Genomic DNA, 17,737 nt, shown 5'->3' on the forward strand with positions numbered 1-17,737 from the left:
GGCTCAGACGTTAATTATTACCGATGTATTTGTGTCTATTACTTTAAATCTTAATTATTTTTTTTATTTTTTTTATTTTTGGTAATTAAAAAATAAATTTTTGATGCCCGATCACCCGATAAGTCGGCTGGGCGGGCGCCTGGCCCATGCGCTCGTTTGGGCCCAATCAGTGCTGGGCTTTGGCTTCGGCCTGATTCAACGATACTGGGTCAAACCTGGGTCAAGATAACTAACACTAGTCACCCCCCGACACACTCCCCGGGCGTTCCCGTGCCCTAAGCGGTGGCTGTTCTCCCAGCGGCGACTGCGGCGTTTCCTCGGCGGACGGCGGCTGTCTTCCTCTCCATCAGCGAACAGCGGAAGCAATGGCGGTGTCTTCCTCCGGCGAGTTCTTGTCGCTGCAGCGTTTTCCTCGGTGAACGGCGGCTGCTGCGTCTTTCTCTCCATCTGTGTAACGGCAGAGGCGGCGTCTCTGCTCCCCGGTATCTCTCTCTTTCTCCTCTTCTTCGTCCTTCGCCGTCGCCCCCCCTTCCCCGATCCCTCCTCGCTCCCCCTCCGTCTTCCACCTTGCCGCTAGGCAAGCTATTAGGTTTCTCCTCGAGCGTTTCTCTTGCTCTTGTCAGTCCCCGGCTCACGGCCCTGCATTTTCGGATCAATTGCTTCTCTTGGTATTCAATCTTGTCCTCTAGTTTTGATTCTTGATGGGTTTTTTTTTTGTCGTCTTCAATCTTGCCCTAGCTCTCGGTCGCTCTCGTTTCGGATCCATCTTTCTTCTTCGCTTGGTCTTGAATCTTGCCTTCTAGTTTGATTCTTGAAGCTATCTTTTCTCTTGTTCAATCTTGCCTCCTCGTGTTCCTCCTTTTCCTGTCGTTTCGATTCTTGAAAGGATCTTTCCTCGTCTTCGGTCTTGCCAAGTGGTGTCGATTCATGATATCTTCTGAGTCTTGGCATTTTGTTTGGAAGTCAGTTGAGTATGGAATTGCAACGGGCTGTTCATGACTGACTACGATGGAATCGGGGCTCTGAGGACTCAGGGGCTTACTAGTGGAAAGTGGATAGACGCAGACGATGGCATGACCATTCAGGTATCTTTCGAGGCCTACATATATTGTTCTGATCCTTTAACGGTGCTCTTGTTTTTCTTCAAGTTTTATGCGTCTAAAGACGTCTTTTAGTTGTGTGAATACACAGTATAAAGGTGTCAACATTGTTATGATAGTTCAGTGCAGACACAGTTAGGGAAGTGATCGGCATAGATGCTAAGTTTCCTAGGGTATTTCGATGGTTGTCAAATCAGGTTATTAGTAGACAAGATTCAATGATTTGTGGATTTTGCTTTGTGTGTGGATTTGTAGACAATATTCAATAGTAGTCAAATCTAAAAGATGATTCATGGAATTCTGAAACCGATACATTAGCATCAAAATGCTTTGTTGACTTATTTGTCAGGTTTTTCGATGCAATGCGTTCACAGCTTGAAAATGTTGTAGATATTATCACAAGTGTTTTAAGCAGTATGCTAACACAGGATGGCTGCTTTACTCCATTTGGCTGCTTCAATGCTACCTGTTTTTTCGAACATCATCAAGATCATGCAAAATGTTGACGTTCCTGATAGAAACCATCCTTATTCTGATGGTGAACAATATTCAGATCATGAATTTATTAACGATGATGAAGGGGAGGGCTAATATGGAAACATCATCATATGCAATCGTCAGAATGAAGAACCACATAAAGTGTTCAGCTCCAAATTGTACAGGTAACATTTCTCTCATAATAGCAATATTCTTCTCAGCTGTTCCTTTACATTAGAGGTTTTTATTGATGTATTGAGTATTGACAGGGTATACTGGTTAGTTTGTTTCCAAGTTAAAGCACATGAAGTCTTTAACCATTCAATGCTGGAACATTCTAATGGCATATATAGCTTAAGCATGACTTTTGGGGTCCCAAATTAGTTACATTTATGTTGTTAGCATTGCTCATTTGATATTGACTATAGTATTGCATACTGACTGGGCTTATGTTTTCCTACTATTTGGCTGGGCCATTCAGTAATTATAACCTAAAATCTGTATATAACTGCTTCATCGAGGCCTACCAAATCGGTTTTCCTTGAAAGTCTTAATCGTTTGCTACATATTTATAAATGTATAAATATAATTTCACAAGCCCTCTTGTATTTTCCTTTGTGCTGCCTTGTAATTTGAGTTGTGTGTGGTGTGTGTGTTATGTACGTTATGTGTGTGTGTTGTATGTATTATATTTGTGGGTGTGTCGTGAGTTGTGTGTGTTATGAGTTGTGTGTTTGTGTGTTGTGTATGATGTGTGTGTGTGTTGTGTGTTGTTTGTTGTTTGTGTTGTGTGTGTGTGTGTGTTGTGTGTGTGTGTTGTGATTTGTGTTTGTGTTGTGTGTTGTGTATGTTACGTCTGTGTGTTGTGTGTGTTATGAATTCTGTGTGTGATGTGTGTGATGTGTGTGGGTGTTGTGTGTTGTTTGTTGTGTATAGTGTGTGTGTTTTATGTGTGTGTGTTATGAGTTTTGTGTGTGTGTGCTGTGTGTTGTGTTTGAGTGTAGTTGTGTTTATACGTGTTGTGTGTGTGTGGGTATTGTGTGTTGTTTTTTGTGTATATGTGAGTGTGTTATGTGAGTGTGTTGTGTGTATGTGTCTATGTTGTGTGCATGTGTGAGTTGTTTTTGTGTATGTGTATTGTGAGTTGTTTATATGTTACGAGTTGTGTGTGTTGTGTTATTAGTGTTGTGTGTGGGTATTGTGTTTGTGTATATGTGCTGTGTTGTGTGTAAGTGTATGTGTTGGGTATGTTATATGTGTATTTGTTATGTGTTGTGTGTGTATGCGTATTGTGTATGTCTTTGTGTGTTGTTTTTGTGTGTATTGTTTATTGTGTATGTTATGTGTGTGTGTATAGTAGTGTGTGTTGTTATGAGTTGTGTGTATTGTATGTTATGTGTGTGTGTGTTGTGTGTGTGTATTGTATGTTATGTGTGTGTGTGTTGTGTGTTTTATATGTGTATGTGTATTGTGTCTAGTGTGTGTTGTTTATGTTTGTCTTTAGTATGTATTGTTATGAGTTGTGTGTGTGTAGTGTGTATTGTTATGAGTTGTATGTGTGTTGTGAGTTGTGTGTGCTGTGTATGTTATATGTGTGTGTTATGAGTTGTGTGTATGTGTATGTGTTGTGTGTACGTTATATGTATGTTGTTATGAGTTGTTTGTGTGTTGTGTATGTTGTGTATGTGTTGTGTGTAGTGTGTAATAAGTGTGTGTGGTGTATGTTATGTGTGTGTGTTTTGAGTTGTGTGTATGTGTGTGTGTGTTTTGTATATTATATGTTGTGTGTGTATGTTATGTGTGTATATGTTATGAGTTTTCTGTATATGTGTCTATGTTATGTATGTTATGTGTGTGTGTATGTTTTGTGTTGTGCGATGTTTGTGTTGATTGTGTTATGTTTGTGTATTGTGTGTGTGTGTCTTTTTTTGTTGTGCGTTGTTTGTGTTGTTTGTTATTTTTTGTGTAGTATTTATTGTGTATGTTAAGTGTGTGTGTTGTTATGAGTTGTGTAAGTGTTGTTTGTATATATTATGTGTGTGTGTATTGTGTGTGTTATGAGTTATGTGTTGTGTATGTTATGTGTGTGTTGTTATGAGTTGTGTGTATGTTATGTGTGTGTGTGTAGTGTGTTGTTTGTGTGTGTGTATGTGTGTGTGTGTTTTGTGTGTATGTGTGTGTGTGTTATGTGTGTGTGTGTTATGTTATGAGTTGTGCATGTAGTGTGTATTGTTTGTGTGTGTTGTTTGTGTGTGTATGTTATGTGTGTGTGTAGTATGTGTTATTATGAGTTGTGTGTATGTGTGTGTAGTGTGTTATTATGAGTTGTGTGTATGTGTGTGTTATGAGTTGCGTATGTATGTATGTGTGTATTGTGTATGTTTTATGTGTGTGTGTTGTTATGTGTGTATGTGTGTTGTGTATGTTGTGTTTGTGTGTTATGTATAGTGTGTGTGTTGAGTTGTGTGTTGGGTATGTTATGTGTGTGTAGTGTGTATTGTTATTAGTTTTGAGTGTATGTGTGTGTTGTTTGTGTACTGTGTGTTATGTGTGTAGTGTGTGTTGTTTTTGTGTGTGTTATGAGTTGTTTGTGTATGTGTGTGTGTGTGTGCAGTGTATGTTGTTTGTATGTGTGTATATTATGTGTGTGTTGTGTATGTTATGAGTTGTGTGTGTTGTGTATGTTTTGTGTGTATTGATATGAGTTGTGTGTTGTGTATGTTGTGTGTTGTGTATATATGTGTGTGTTGTTTGTGTGTGTAAGTTGCGTGTGTATGTTTGTGTTTTGTATATATGTGTGTGTTGTGTGTAGTGTGTTTATGTGTGTGTAGTGTGTTGTGTGTGTTATTTGTGTGTTGTTTGTGTGTGTGTTATGTGAGTTGTGTGTCTGTGTTTTGTATATTATATGTTGTGTGTGTGTTGTATATGTGTATGTGTATGTGTACGTGTCTATGTTATGAGTTTTGTGTGTGTTGTGTGTAGTGTGTGTTGTGTATGTTATGTGTGTGTATTGTGTGTGTTATATGTTATGTGTGTGTGTTGTTTGTGTGTTATGAGTTGTGTGTGTATATGTTGTTATTTGTTGTGTGTATATGTTATGTGTGTGTGGTGTGTGTGTGTAGTGTATAGTTTGTGTTGTGTGTGTGTAGTAGTGTGTGTTATAAGTTGTGTGTGTATGTGTGTGTATTGTGTTATGAGTTGTGTGTATTGTGTATTGTTTTTGTGTATATGTTGTATGTGTGTGTTGTTTGTGTGTATGTTATGAGTTGTGTGTGTATGTTATGTGTGTGTGTAGTGTGTGTTATATAAGTTGTGTGTATATGTGTGTGTTGTGTATGCTTTATGTGTGTGTGTTATTGTTATAAGTTGTGTATGTAGTGTGTGTGTGTTGTGTGTAGTTTGTGTTGTGTATGTTATGTGTGTGTAGTATGTAGTGTGTGTTGTTTGTGTGTGTGTTATGTGTAGTGTGAGTTGTGTGTATGTGTGTTGTTTGTATGTGTGGTGTGTGTTATATAAGTTGCGTATATATGTGTGTATTTTGTATATGTTATGTGTGTGTGTATGTAAGTTATTTGTATGTGTGTATTGTGTATACTATGTATGTGTTGTATATGTTATATGTGTGTTGTGTATGTTATGTGTATTGTTATGAGTTATGTACGTTTTGTATGTTGTGTATGTTATGTATAGTGTGTAGTGTGTGTTGTTGTGAGTTATGTATGTTTTGAATATAATGTGTATTGTTATGAGTTATGTTTATATATGTTTATGTGTTGTGTGTGTAGTATGTGTTGGTTGTGTGTTGTGTGTTGTTCGTGTATATTATAAGTTGTGTGTATGTGGTGTTTTATAAATTGCATATGTATGTGTGTGTGTTAGTGTATGTTATTTGTATGTGTGTTATGAGTTGTGTGTTGTGTATGTGTGTGTAGTGTGTTGTATGAGTTATATATGGAAATGAGATATTAAAATTTGGAAAGGAATATATGTTAATGCCAAACTTGAAAGTATATAGATACGTAAAGTCACATATAAAAAAAAAGATACTGGAATTTAGTATTATTTGAATTTGTATGCGGATTCGGATTCGTTTAACCCAATACCTGATCCGTTTGCTCACCCAATTAGGCTCTCTTCATTACATTAGCCTATCTTGTGGATCGAAGTCGGTGTCCAATAAGATCATAGGTGTTTATACACATCGATTAACGGTTGAGATGCTTTCAGCCAATGGATCTCTTCCGTTAGATCGATGTGGACAAACATGGGAAAACAAAACTGGAGGGTACGATTTAGGACCTGCTTGGAGCAATCGGCGCCAAGAGCGGTGTCCGCAGGCGCCTCCTCCGCCTCCTCGATTTCTCCGGCCACTTCTTGGCCTCCGCCGCCACCTTCGTAGAGTCCCCGGCGTTTCGAATACTCCTCACCTCCGCTGCCAACTATCAGAAAAGGTAAGTATTCTTTGACATTCTCAAGGACCATGGTCACCTATTTTCATCCCATCTCTGGATCAACATCCTTAAATCTGCAATTTCCTCCATTGTTAACAATCCACGGCATATGCTTGTTGGCCAAGTTTCACCAATGCGTAACTCTCAATATCTAGAAGATGATTCATGGAATTCTGAAACCGATACATTAGCATCAAAATGCTTTGTTGACTTATTTGGCAGGTTTGTCGATGCAATGCGTTCACAGCTTGAAAATGTTGTAGATATTATCACACGTGTTTTAAGCAGTATGCTAACACAGGATGGCTGCTTTACTCCATTTGGCTGCTTCAATGCTACCTGTTTTTTCGAACATCATCAAAATCATTCAAAATGTTGAGGTTCCTGATAGAAACCATCCTTATTCTGATGGTGAACAATATTCAGATCATGAATTTATTAACGATGATGAAGTAAATTTATTAACGATGATGAAGGGGAGGGCTAATATTGAAACATCATCATATACAATCGTCAGAATGAAGAACCACATAAAGTGTTCAGCTCCAAATTGTACAGGTAACATTTCTCTCATAATAGCAATATTCTTCTCAGCTGTTCCTTTACATTAGAGGTTTTTCTTGATGTATTGAGTATTGACAGGGTATATTGGTTAATTTGTTTCCAAGTTAAAGCACAAGAAGTCTTTAACCATTCAATGCTTGAACATTCTAAAGGCATATATAGCTTAAGCATGACTTTTGGGGTCCCAAATTAGTTACATTTATGTTGTTAGCATTGCTCATTTGATATTGACTATAGTATTGCATACTGACTGGGCTTATGTTTTCCTACTATTTGGCTGGGCCATTCAGTAATTATTACCTAAAATCTGTATATAACTGCTTCATCGAGGCCTACCAAATCGGTTTTCCTTGAAAGTCTTAATCGTTTGCTACATATTTATAAATGTATAAATATAATTTCACAAACCCTCTTGTATTTTCCTTTATGCTGCCTTGTAATTTGAGTTGTGTGTGGTGTGTGTGTTATGTAAGTTATGTGCGTGTGTTGTATGTATTATATTTGTGGGTGTGTCGTGAGTTGTGTGTGTGTTATGAGTTGTGTGTGTGTGTTGTGTGTTGTGTGTTGTGTATGATGTGTGTGTGTGTTGTGTGTTGTTTGTTGTTTGTGTTGTGTTGTGTGTGTTGTGTTTGTGTGTGTGTGTGTTGTGACTTGTGTGTGTGTTGTGTGTTGTGTATGTTACGTCTGTGTGTTGTGTGTTGTGTGTGTGTTATGAATTCTGTGTGTGATGTGTGTGGGTGTTGTGTGTTGTTTGTTGTGTATATGTGTGTGAGTGTTATGAGTTTTATGTGTGTGTGCTGTGTGTTGTGTTTGAGTGTAGTTGTGTTATACGAGTTGTGTGTGTGTGGGTATTGTGTGTTGTTTGTTGTGTATATGTGTGTGTGTTGTGTGTATGTGTCTATGTTGTGTGCATGAGTGAGTTGTGTTTGTGTATGTGTATTGTGAGTTGTTTATATGTTATGAGTTGTGTGTGTGTTGTGTTATGAGTGTTGTGTGTGGGTGTTGTGTATTATTTGTTGTGTATGTTGTGTGTGTATGTGTGCGGGTATTGTGTTTGTGTATATGTGCTGTGTTGTGTGTAAGTGTATGTGTTGGGTATGTTATATGTGTATTTGTTATGTGTTGTGTGTGTATGTCTTTGTGTGTTATTTTTGTGTGTATTGTTTATTTTGTATGTTATGTGTGTGTGTATAGTAGTGTGTGTTGTTATGAGTTGTGTGTGTGTATTGTATGTTATGTGTGTGTGTGTTGTGTGTGTTATATGTGTATGTGTATTGTGTCTAGTGTGTGTTGTTTATGTTTTGTCTTTAGTATGTATTGTTATGAGTTGTGTGTGTGTAGTGTGTATTGTTATGAGTTGTATGTGTGTTGTGAGTTGTGTGTGCTGTGTGTATGTTATATGTGTGTGTTATGAGTTGTGTGTATGTGTATGTGTTGTGTGTATGTTATATGTATGTTGTTATGAGTTGTGTGTTTGTGTGTTGTGTATGTTGTGAATGTGTTGTGTATAGTGTGCGTGGTGTATGTTATGTGTTTGTGTTGTGTGGTGTTATTTGTGTGTGTGTTTTGAGTTGTGTATATGTGTGTGTGTGTTTTGTATATTATATGTTGTGTGTGTATGTTATGTGTGTATATGCTATGAGTTTTGTGTCTATGTGTCTATGTTGTGTATTTTATGTGTGTGTGTATGTTTTGTGTTGTGTGATGTTTGTGTTGATTGTGTTATGTTTGTGTATTGTGTGTGTCTTTTTGTATTGTGCGTTGTTTGTGTTGATTGTTATTTTTTGTGTAGTATTTATTGTGTATGTTAAGTGTGTGTGTTGTTATGAATTGTGTAAGTGTTGTTTGTATATATTATGTGTGTGTGTATTGTGTGTGTTATGAGTTGTGTGTTGTGTATGTTATGTGTGTGTGTTGTTATGAGTTGTGTGTATGTTATGTGTGTGTGTGTAGTGTGTTGTTTGTGTGTTGTGTGTGTTGTTTGTGTCTGTGTTATGAGTTTTGTGTGCATGTGTGTGTGTATTTATGTTATGAGTTGTGCATGTAGTGTGTATTGTTTGTGTGTGTATGTTATGTGTATGTAGTATGTGTTATTATGAGTTTTGTGTGTGTAGTGTGTTATTATGAGTTGTGTGTGTGTGTTATGAGTTGCGTGTGTATGTATGTGTGTATTGTGTATGTTTTATGTGTGTGTGTTGTTTATGTGTGTATGTGTGTTGTGTATGTTGTGTTTGTGTGTTATGTATAGGGTGTGTGTTGAGTTGTGTGTTGTGTATGTTATGTGTGTGTGTAGTGTGTATTGTTATGAGTTTTGAGTGTATGTGTGTGTTGTTTGTGTGTGTTATGAGTTGTGTGTGTATGTGTGTGTGTTGTTTGTGTGTGTGGTGTTATATATTATGTTTGTGTGTGCCGTGTATGTTGTTTGTATGTGTGTATATTATGTGTGTGTTGTGTATGTTATGAGTTGTGTGTGTAGTTTGTGTTGTTTGTGTGTTTTGTATATTATGAGTTGTGTGTGTTATGAGTTGTGTGTGTTGTGTATGTTTTGTGTGTATTGATATGAGTTGTGTGTTGTGTATATGTGTGTGTTGTGTGTGTAAGTTGCGTGTGTATGTTGTGTGTGTGTAGTGTGTTTATGTGTGTGTCGTGTGTTTATGTGTGTGTCGTGTGTTGTGTGTGTTATTTGTGTGTTGTTTGTGTGTGTGTTATGTGCGTTGTGTGTGTGTGTTTTGTATATTATATGTTGTGTGTGTGTTGTGTATGTGTATGTGTATGTGTATGTGTCTATGTTATGAGTTTTGTGTGTGTTGTGTTATGTTATGTGTGTGTAGTGTGTGTCGTGTGTATGTGTTGTTTGTGTGTGTGTTATGAGTTGTGTGTATATATGTTTTTATTAGTTGTGTGTATATGTTATGTGTGTGTGTTGTGTGTGTGTAGTGTATTGTTTGTGTTGTGTGTGTGTAGTAGTGTGTGTATTGTGTGTATTGTTTGTGTGTATATGTTGTGTGTGTGTGTTGTTTGTGTGTATGTTATGAGTTGTGTCTGTATGTTATGTGTGTGTAGTGTATTGTATGTGTGTAGTGTGTGTTATAAGTTGTGTGTATATGTGTGTGTTGTGTGTATTGTTTGTGTGTATATGTTGCGTGTGTGTGTGTGTTGTGTATAGTGTGTGTTGTGTATGTTATGTGTGTGTGTAGTCTGTAATGTGTGTTGTTCGTGTGTGTGTGTTGTGTAGTGTGAGTTGTGTGTATGTGTGTTATAAGTTACGTATATATGTGTGTGTTTTGTATATGTTATGTGTGTGTGTATGTATGTTATTTGTATATATGTATTGTGTATACTATGTATGTGTTGTATATGTTATATGTGTGTTGTGTATGTTGTATGTGTAGTGTGTATTGTTATGAGTTATGTATGTTTTGTGTGTTGTGTATGTTATGTATAGTGTGTAGTGTGTGTTGTTGTGAGTTATGTATGTTTTGTATATAATGTGTATTGTTATGAGTTATGTTTATATATGTTTGTGTGTTGTGTGTGTGTAGTATTTGTTGGTTGTGTGTTGTGTGTTGTTCGTGTGTATTATGAGTTGTGTGTGTATGTGGTGTGTGTTATAAGTTGTATATGTATGTGTGTGTGTTAGTGTATGTTATTTGTATGTGTGTTATGAGTTGTGTGTTGTGTGTGTGTTGTGTATGTGTGTGTTATGAGTTGTTTGTGTATGTATGTGTAGTGTGTTGTATGAGTTATATATGGAAATGAGATATTAAAATTTGGAAAGGAATATATGTTAATGCCAAACTTGAAAGTTTATAGACACGTAAAGCCACATATAAAAAAAAAAGATATTGAAATTTAGTATTATTTGAATTTGTATGCGGATTCGGATTCGTTTAACCGAATACCTGATCCGTTTGCTCACCCAATTAGGCTCTCTTCATTACATTAGCCTATCTTGTGGATCGAAGTCGGTGTCCAATAAGTTCATAGGTGTTTATACACATCGATTAATGGTTGAGATGCTTTCAGCCAATGGATCTCATCCGTTAGATCGATGTGGACAAACATGGGAAAACAAAACCGGAGGGTACGATTTAGGACCTGCTTGGAGCAATCGACGCCAAGAGCGGCGTCCGCAGGCTCCTCCTCCGCCTCCTCGATTTCTCTGGCCACTTCTTGGCCTCCGCCGCCACCTTCGTAGAGTCCCCGGCGTTTCGAATACTCCGCTCCTCCGTTGTCCCCGACGACGCGCAAACGGTGCTCCGGAAGTCCGATCACGGTGGAGGGTGATGAGTGCCGCACAACCCCGCCGGAACCTTGAGAATAGATAGGCAGTTTCTGCTCATATTTTGCTTGAAGGTGACAAAGATAGCATATTCGCACCGTGGTAGCCCGCGAGCTCCGTTTATACTCTCGTGATCCGAAACGCCTACTCTAAAATCCTCAAAACCCCTTCTTTCTTTGGCGGCGCCTCTTCGCCACCGATGGAAGTGGTGATCGCCTCCTCCCCGGTGGACGTCGGCATCGGTTGTTGGGACCTACGCTCGGGCTCCGAGCAGCTCCGGTACTGCTCATGCTCCTCCGCTCCACGTGGCCTCCTCTCCATAGCCCGCCGCTTTCTCGCTTCCTCGCAGCTCCGCGATTCCCCTTCCTCCGCCTCTTGCCCCATTTTCTTCTGGTCCTGGGATAAGGTGAGTCCTAATCCGAACCTTTCTTCCACATCTCCACTTTACGCCCTGTTTCATACTCGTGATGGATAAACGATCTCATAATTCTCGCTCTATGTTTCAGCCTCAGGTGGAAGTTAGGAGCTTCCCGGCTGAGCCGATTGGACCGCTTGTTTCCAATTCAGAAGGCACTTACATCATGGGAGGAGGACCACCGACATCATCTTCCAATGGGAGGTAATCTTTTGCCTTTCCACTTCTGATTTCTTAGGCAAGATTTGCTTTTTCTGTCTGACTTCTCTTTAAGACACTGGTATGAGAATTTTCCGTCTGCTTGGGACTCAAATTTTGATGCACGACTTTTGGTTTGTGTGTCCAAATCTGTTCTTGATTCTCTCATCCACCTTGTTTAAAGTCAAAGGGGCCGTATTATGCTTTCATTTTGGTTTTGATGTCAAAGTTTGTTTTGTTTTGTTTTCTAATGTTTGTCTTGTTAGCTCCCTCTCTTCATAGAAACACTCATAATAAAAGCTTAGATTTATCTTTAAATTTATCAAGGTTGCTAGTGGGAAATTGCTCACATGGTGGCATGCACATTATCGGTCTGTCACCTGTCTCACTCTCTCCAAGGACGAGTCTTTGCTAATATCAAGGTCTGAGGATGGCTCTGTCAGAGTTTGGTCCGTTATGATGTATGTAATTCTTACTTAGTTTTTTTCTTGTCGAAATTGTTCCTTTATGTTGTCTTGTCTAAAATGCTAATATGATTTTTGTAATGTTTGATGATATGGCAAAGGCTTCTGCTGGTGATCTTTATAGATATAGCTTTTCGGAACATGCTTTACGTGTCACTGATGTTGTTACGGGACATGGGTTATGCAACTCCATTATCATCTCAACCTCAGAGGATCGAACATGTAAGGTTCGTTAGTTGTTATACTTTGTACTTCTTTGAAAAGAGTTGTTGGTTATATTAGTAAATTAGTTGTCAATAGGAACACAACCAGATGCCGAGGGACTTCACTGTTGTGTAACCTCAACTGAAAAATTTTGAGGTACACAAATGATGCATCTGAATTAAGAGGTTAATTTCCCTGAATTAGATGATAGCTTATAATATATTACCTCATAACTTACTCTTAGTCTTTGTTTCAAAACAAAGTCTAACTCTGCTCCTCAAGTGGAACATGCTGATGGTAAGAATCTTTCTTTTCAAAATTTTACTGTAGTGGCAGTATCTTGGTAGCTTGAACAAAAGTTATTTGCTTTATTCTTTCTTTGTCCTAGCCCAATTTAAACTTTGACCTGATGAATGTAATGATAAAGTAGATTATAGATGCTTATTAGGGTCAAGTTGCTCTCAATGGTATGACCACCTTTTTTGCAGAATGTCAGTTCTATTACTGCAAGCTTAACTTAATTTACTTATATGTTGAACTGAAAAGATAATTTTAATCTGTTGTTAGAAAATTGATGCCCCTTCCTCCCAGTGCTAATTGTCTATGTTCGTATTTTAGATTTTGAAGATAACTTCTTTTGAGTACTGCATATGTTCCAGATATGGAGCCTATCTAAGGGTTTGTTATTGAGGAGCATTACGTTTCCTTCCATAATTGATGCTATTGTAATGGATCCTGGGGAGCATGTGTGCTATGCTGGTGGCCGAGATGGCAAAATATATATTGCAGCGCTAAATGCTGAATGCAACCGCAATAGCATACACGGGATGTTTATCATTGGTGCCTTGTATGATCACAGGTCTCAATATGCTGTTAGTCAGTTTTGATAATCACTTATATACATGTATATATTTACCAACAATTGTGTTTTGTGTGTTCTGGCAAATTTCTATGAAGAGACTATACTGTATATATCTAATTTGTGTTCTTAGATATATCAGAGGTTTGTTGTATTTGATGCTTTCTATTTCCAAATTGCCTTTATCTTGATGTTTTAGTTTTGAATTTTTCATGTAAGCTTGTCATTGCTTGTCATTCTGTATTTCCTCAAAAGTCAATTTAACTTTACCTTTGGGTCTTGGAATTTTACATCTCACCATCTTTTCCTGCCCTTATTGTTTGTTCGGCTGCATCAAGTATAACAGTAGAAGAAGACCTGGGGTTCCAAGAGTCTGTTTACCAAAGGTTTTGCTTATTTTTGATTTTATTTTTCCAAAAGACTTTAATCGCTTTATTTTATAAGAAATATTTAGCTGAAATATTTTTTTGACTTTAACATTTTACATTAGAGAGATACATAACTAAAGTAATTTAGCTTGCAGTTTGACTTGCATGCATGCTTATATTCACTAATATATAGGTGTAACTTCAATGCTTAGTCTAAGCTATGTGGGTAATCATAATTGTTTCATGTTTTGTTGACCCTTGTTAAGTTTCAATTGGGAAATCGTCATTGTCTTGTTATTGCAAGATGTGTTAGACATATTTGTTCTTCTAGTGCACTTTCTGTATCTTGTATATTGATTCAATCACAATTTTGCTTTCTTCTTCAGCATTTTCCTTTTCGTGATTTAATTTAAGCTGTTTTTGTCATCCAGTAAGGCAATAACATGCCTAGCATTTAACACGAATGGAGTTACTCTAGTGTCTGGGACTGAAGATGGTATTGTCAGAGTTTGGGATACGAAAACCAAGCATATTACTCGTGTTTTGAAACATGTGAAAGGTGCATCAATAACTAGGATTCTATTATAAAAAATGTTTAAATTACTTCGGATGCCTAAGTATGTGATGCTGTTTCCTCTTCCTGTTATGACATGTGCATGTAATGGATTCCTATGTTACTATGATTTCTAATTATGTATTTACTTGGACCTTTCACTATCAATAGATGCACAAGTTATGATTAGTGGTGTAAAGAGAGATAGGGGAAGATTAAAAAAATCTTTAATAGTCAAATAAAAAATGATCTGTCGGTTCGTTGTTTAATTAGTGATATATATTTTTTTGCAATGGGCGAGTAGTGAAGGCGGGATTTGAGCTCGGTAGTTTGTCAAAATCTTTATATGCTAAGTTAGCTAGGACTTTCACAATATATTTGATGAGATTTCAAACCTTTAATCTTAATCAGTGATATTACCTACAATAGAGCAAAATTGTGGATAGAATTCCATATAGGGTGACCACAAATAGATGGTTTAGCTACTGTGTCCATGTTTTGATAAGACCCTAAAGTCTTATCGTCGCTCTGATACCAAATGATAAGACCCTAAAGTCTTCTCGCCGCTCTGATACCAAATTATAAGGCCTCTGAGATCTTATCGTGGAAGAAAGGGGAGAAAAGGGAATGATAATGATCGCTTCGAGGGGATCGGCCTCCTTTATCGCTTCGAGGGGATCGACCATCCTTGATCACTTCGAGGGGATCGGCCTCCTAAGGTTTGTCCACATAGTGGAATAACATTTCATTGATTGATTTATTTAAAAAAAGGGTTACATCACTATTTATTATGTTATGAGTTGTGCATGTAGTGTGTATTGTTTGTGTGTGTTGTTTGTGTGTGTATGTTATGTGTGTGTGTAGTATGTGTTATTATGAGTTGTGTGTATATGTGTATGTAGTGTGTTATTATGAGTTGTGTGTGTGTGTGTTATGAGTTGCGTGTGTATGTATGTGTGTATTGTGTATGTTTTATGTGTGTGTGTTGTTTACGTGTGTATGTGTGTTGTGTATGTTGTGTTTGTGTGTTATGTATAGTGTGTGTGTAGTGTGTATTGTTATGAGTTTTGAGTATATGTGTGTGTTGTTTGTGTACTATGTGTGTTATGTGTGTAGTATGTGTTGTTTGTGTGTTATGAGTTGTGTGTGTATGTGTGTGTGTTGTTTGTGTATATGTGTGTGTGCCGTGTATGTTGTTTGTATGTGTGTATATTATGTGTGTGTTGTGTATGTTATGAGTTGTGTGTGTAGTTTGTGTTGTTTGTGTGTTATGAGTTGTGTGTGTTGTGTATGTTTTGTGTGTATTGATATGAGTTGTGTGTTGTGTATATGTGTGTGTTGTGTGTGTTGTTTGTGTGTGTAAGTTGCGTGTGTATGTTTGTGTTTTGTATATTTATGTGTGTGTAGTGTGTAGTGTGTTTATGTGTATGTTTTGTATATTATTATATGTTGTGTGTTTGTTGTATATGTGTATGTGTATGTGTATGTGTATGTGTCTATGTTATGAGTTTTGTGTGTGTTGTGTATAGTGTGTGTTGTGTTATGTTATGTGTGTGTAGTCTGTGTTGTGTGTATGTGTTGTTTGTGTGTGTGTATATGTTGTTATTAGTTGTGTGTATATGTTATGTGTGTGTGTTGTGTGTGTGTAGTCTATTGTTTGTGTTGTGTGTGTGTAGTAGTGTGTGTATTGTGTTATTAGTCGTGTGTATTATTTGTGTGTATATGTTGTGTGTGTGTGTTGTTTGTGTGTATGTTTTGAGTTGTGTGTGTATGTTATGTGTGTATAGTGTATTGTATGTGTGTAGTTTGTGTTATAAGTTGTGTGTGTATGTTATGTGTGTATAGTGTATTGTATGTGTGTAGTTTGTGTTATAAGTTGTGTGTATATGTGTGTGTTGTGTGTATTGTTTGTGTGTATATGTTGCTTGTGTGTGTGTGTTGTTGTTATAAGTTGTGTATGTTGTGTGTGTGTGTTGTGTATAGTGTGTTGTGTATGTTATGCGTGTGTGTAGTCTGTAATGTGTGTTGTTTGTGTGTATGTGTTGTGTAGTGTGAGTTTTGTGTATGTGTGTTATAAGATATGTATATATGTGTGTGTTTTGTATATGTTATGTGTGTGTGTATGTATGTTATTTGTATATATGTATTGTGTATACTATGTATGTGTTGTATATGTTATATGTGTGTTGTGTATGTTCTATGTGTAGTGTGTATTGTTATGAGTTATGTATGTTTTGTGTGTTGTGTATGTTATGTATAGTGTGTAGTGTGTGTTGTTGTGAGTTATGTATGTTTTGTATATAATGTGTATTGTTATGAGTTATGTTTATATATGTTTGTGTGTTGTGTGTGTGTAGTATTTGTTGGTTGTGTGTTGTGTGTTGTTCGTGTGTATTATGAGTTGTGTGTGTATGTGGTGTGTGTTATAAGTTGTATATGTATTTGTGTGTGTTAGTGTATGTTATTTGTATGTGTGTTATGAGTTGTGTGTTGTGTGTGTGTTGTGTATGTGTGTGTTATGAGTTGTTTGTGTATGTATGTGTAGTGTGTTGTATGAGTTATATATGGAAATGAGATATTAAAATTTGTAAAGGAATATATGTTAATGCCAAACTTGAAAGTTTATAGACACGTAAAGCCACATATAAAAAAAAGATACTGGAATTTAGTATTATTTGAATTTGTATGCGGATTCCGATTCGTTTAATCGAATACCTGATCCGTTTGCTCACCCAATTAGGCTCTCTTCATTACATTAGCCTATCTTGTGGATCGAGTCGGTGTCCAATAAGATCATAGGTGTTTATACACATCGATTAACGGTTGAAATGCTTTCTGCCGATGGATCTCATCCGTTAGATCGATGTGGACAAACATGGGAAAACAAAACCGGAGGGTACGATTTAGGACTTGCTTGGAGCAATCGGCGCAAAGAGCGGCGTCCGCAGGCTCCTCCTCCGCCTCCTCGATTTCTCCGGCCACTTCTTGGCCTCCGCCGCCACCTTCGTAGAGTCCCCGACGTTTTGAATACTCCTCTCCTCCGTTGTCCCCGACGACGCGCCAGCGGTGCTTCGGAAGTCCGATCACGGTGGAGGGTGATGAGTGCCGCACAACCCCGCCGGAACCTTGAGAAGAGATAGGCAGTTTCTGCTCATATTTTGCTTGAAGGTGACAGAGATAGCATATACGCACCGTGGTAGCCCGCGAGCTCCGTTTATACTCTCGTGATCCGAAACGCCTACTCTAAAATCCTCAAAACCCCTTCTTTCTTTGGCGGCGCCTCTTCGCCACCGATGGAAGTGGTGATCGCCTCCTCCCCGGTGGACGTCGGCATCGGTTGTTGGGACCTACGCTCGGGCTCCGAGCAACTCCGGTACCGCTCATGCTCCTCCGCTCCACATGGCCTCCTCTGCATAGCCGGCCGCTTTCTCGCTTCCTCGCAGCTCCGCGATTCCCCTTCCTCCGCCTCTTGCCCCATTTTCTTCAGGTCCTGGGATAAGGTGAGTCCTAATCCGAACCTTTCTTCCACATCTCCACTTCACGCCCTGTTTCATACTCGTGTTGTATAAACGATCTCATAATTCTCGCTCTATGTTTTAGCCTCAGGTGGAAGTTAAGAGCTTCCCGGCTGAGCCGATTGGACCGCTTGTTTCCAATTTAGAAGGCACTTACATCATGGGAGGAGGACCATCCGACTTCATCTACCAATGGGAGGTAATCTTTTGCTTTTCCACTTCTGATTTCTTAGGCAAGATTTGCTTTTTCTGTCTTACTTCTCTTTAAGACACTGGTATTAGAATTT

General features: G+C 37.9%; 1 pseudogene; it reads left to right on the top strand.

The window, feature by feature from the left end:
• The first annotated feature begins 252 nt into the window (after positions 1 to 252).
• The window catches only part of LOC135671493 (protein ROOT INITIATION DEFECTIVE 3-like), a 36,341-nt pseudogene continuing 18,856 nt past the window's right edge, over positions 253 to 17,737 (top strand).

Source organism: Musa acuminata, unplaced genomic scaffold, assembly GCF_036884655.1.
Source record: "Musa acuminata AAA Group cultivar baxijiao unplaced genomic scaffold, Cavendish_Baxijiao_AAA HiC_scaffold_1139, whole genome shotgun sequence".
Taxonomy (NCBI): domain Eukaryota; kingdom Viridiplantae; phylum Streptophyta; class Magnoliopsida; order Zingiberales; family Musaceae; genus Musa; species Musa acuminata.